The following is a 3442-nucleotide window of genomic DNA, read 5'->3' as shown; positions in this document are numbered from 1 at the left end:
AAATCGACGGCGACATTCTCATTCAACCCTACACATTTCAAAAGCTCTATTCATGCTTAAAATGGGCATCTTCTCTAGACAATTCGGTAAAATACTAGAAATTTCTCGATTCAATGGATTGCATACTATCATCCAATTCTCTTTTCCTAATCACAAGGTTCTTCAATTCCTTTTTCATGTCAGGGTTTCTTTAAAAATAAGTAGTTCCATTGTGGTTTCATATCTACATAATCTCAACTTTCTCCCAAGAATTTTGCAAAGGTAATAAGATTTGGAGCTGTACAGTGAATTCAACCAAAAAATATGCAAATTAACCAGTACATTTTTTTTCGTTCTTGTATCATACAAACAATAAATGGGCCTGTGAGTGCTTGCAGGGAACATCATGGGAATTGTCGGAAGAAGTGTCGAGCTTAATACAGGAGCCCTAATTCCATTAATTGGGTTGGGTACTGCATCCCTTGAGAAGAACCAAGAGACTATTATAACAACAGTTACTACTGCTCTTCAAGTATTCACTCTTTTCATTAACAGTTCTACCTCTGGGTCATGGAAAAGAGGATATACTCTGTTTAATCTTGAAAAATACCTCTACATTGTGGGAAAAGGGTTTTATTTCAACTTCTCAAAATTTTCCACATTTTATAATTTTAGGGTTATGAATTCTCCTTTGTTCGATTCTAGGAATGATGTGCTTGGGGTAGTCCATTTGAAATATAATGCTCATCTGATGTTGGTGTTTTTTCAACACTCTGTTTCTGTAGGTCGGTATTAGACATTTTGACACAGCTAGGGTTTATGGCTCAGAGCTTGCATTGGGGAAAGCCCTGAATGCAACTTTTCAGAGTGGGCTTGTTAGCAAAGAAGATGTTTTTGTCACCACTAAACTCAAGAATTCAGAGCACAATGATCCTGTTGCTACAATCAAGGATAGTTTAATGTATGTTTATTTTTCACAAATTCAGTCTTTTGTTTCCTCTGTTTTATAGACCTTAATTGATTTGTTGTTTTTTCAATGTCTAGGACTATGCAATTAGAGTATGTGGATCTATTTCTCATGCACTGGCCTATCAAGATGAGAGTAGGTACTCCAGGTACCCCTGTCAAAGAAGAAGATTTCTTGCCATTAGATATAAAGTCAACTTGGGAGGGAATGGAGTAATGCATGGAGATGGGGCTTGCCAAAGCCATTAGAGTTAGTAATTTTTCCTCCAAGAAAATCGAGGACTTACTGAAACATGCCAAGATTCCCCCTACTGTTGATCAGGTAAAGAGTTTACAAAAATGTATTTGCTTGTTTTAGAGGCTTGTTTTTCATCTGACACAAGGGCTATCTGTGTTCATTGATTTTTTAACATGTTCTCAGTGTCTTTAATGAAATGTCTGACTCATTGTTCATGGACAAATTCAATAAGTTATGAGTAACCTCTAATCGAATAGTGTGTATTGGATCATGTGTTGTCACTTGTCAGTCAAACAGTAAAATTTAGTATTTATTCGATTATGAGTAGTTAGACTCGTGCCAACTTTAACTCTTACATAAGCTACAAAATCACATTGTTATAATCATATGCAGGCATTTTAGATCATTTTGTTCCAACTTCTAAGCATAAGCATAATATATATAGAAAATATATTGAATCAATGCAGAATACAAAGTATATACTTCAAGAAAGAACTAGCAACTATATAAGTAGAAAACATACCAGCAAAAGAGCAAGTACAGAATGCTTGAGAAACCAGTATAAAATGGATTGGAAAAGATTAAAACCACATATATAGTTTTAAGAACTATGAAACAAGGACATAAACATTGGTAAAAAAAAAAGAAGAATGTTCAGTAAGCTTAACAAAAGAGATCAACAATGATGACAACCAAAGAATTGGAATTACAGGAGAAGAGAGCCCAGGAAGAGTAGCAATCAATCTGAAAGAAAGATTTTAGGCTCTGTGCCATTATGTGAACTGTGAAGTATTGTGATCATATTAAAGATTATTGGTATCTCTTTTAAAGTCGATTAGGAAGTTGTCTCTTTGAAATGAGATATCATTATCAAGTATTTGCAACATAAGTATTATTATATTCCATTATTTATGATATTTGTTCCATACCAATGTTGTCCTTTCACTATTAACTTATATATTGATGTCAGATAGCGTAGTAGAATTAAATGGATTCCTTCTACCTACAATTTCTTTTTGCTACAAAGTTCTGTAGATGTTCCTCTTGGTGTATAGTTGATCATGCATGTTTCTATTGTTAGAGATAATTAGTTGTATTTATAGGTGGCTATTGTGACTATATCACTTTGATATAATCCCATTTTCTCGCCAAATCCCTTCATGGGAGCTTTTAAATCATAGTATTACAAGTCCAGAGTAGCTAATAGTTTTATTAATGCAAATAACCTTTGTAACTGTCTATTTTCTAGTCCAATTTCACCTAGTCTTTTATCTAAATCAAAAACATTACTTGGTCTAGTAATTGGAATTTATTGAATGGCATCAAGTTTATGTTGATTCAGTATGGAAACACACAGGTGGAGATGCATCCACAATGGCAGCAAAAGAAGTTGAGAGATTTTTGCAGCAAGCATAACATTCATGTGAGTGCATGGTCTCCTTTGGGAGCTCCAAATACTCCATGGGGTTCCAATGCGGTAATTGAAAACCCCATTATTCAAGAAATAGCCAAAAAGCATGGAAAGACTAAAGCGGAAGTGAAGAAATAAGAATAAAATAATATTGTGTTTTACTTTTTCCTGTTTTGGTAACTAGGACTCATTCATACCTTGTTTATTGTAGACATTAATTTTTGCAAATATTTGATTTGAGGAAACTATTTTTTTAAAAAAAAGTCTAATCAATATTACATTTTTTTGGTTTAGTTGAGGGAAAGAAAATATATTATTATTTATAAAGTTTTGGATAAATGACATTTTTAATTAAGAAGAAAATTTATAAAGTTATATATTAGATCTGCTTATCAAGGTTTATATTTACACAAGAATATATGTGCACATATTCATGAAAATATTCGATATATAAACTTTAAAAATAATTACTTCAAATAAAACATTATAAAATACAATATTTTAAAATATTAATTTTAATAAATTTATTTTGAACATTATATATTGGACAACATAAATAAATATATACATTAACAACATAAATAAATATATACATTAACAATAAGTTTTTTTATTGACAAATTTGTATGTGCATTTTTTATATACATATTTAAAATTATATTTTTTAATTAAAAAATAATATTCTTTGGTGTTTCAATGTATACTTTAAAGAGTAAATGATATGTGAATTTTTCATGAATGATCTTGGTAGGGAACGCAAATTTGATTGTCTACAAGAAAAATAGTTTATTTTCTGTGTCTTTAATTGAGAGAGAGAGAGAGAGCTTTACGCATGTCTAAAAATATTG

General features: G+C 31.2%; 1 pseudogene; it reads left to right on the top strand.

The window, feature by feature from the left end:
• Positions 1 to 373: 373 nt before the first annotated feature.
• On the top strand, positions 374 to 2732 carry LOC149576406 (aldo-keto reductase family 4 member C10-like; annotated as a pseudogene).
• The last annotated feature ends 710 nt before the right edge of the window (positions 2733 to 3442 follow it).

The sequence above is a fragment of the Cupressus sempervirens genome, chromosome 1 (genome assembly GCF_028749045.1).
Source record: "Cupressus sempervirens isolate cs-2001-9-10 chromosome 1, ASM2874904v1, whole genome shotgun sequence".
Lineage (NCBI taxonomy): Eukaryota > Viridiplantae > Streptophyta > Pinopsida > Cupressales > Cupressaceae > Cupressus > Cupressus sempervirens.
This window is presented reverse-complemented; position numbering and strand designations above follow the sequence as displayed.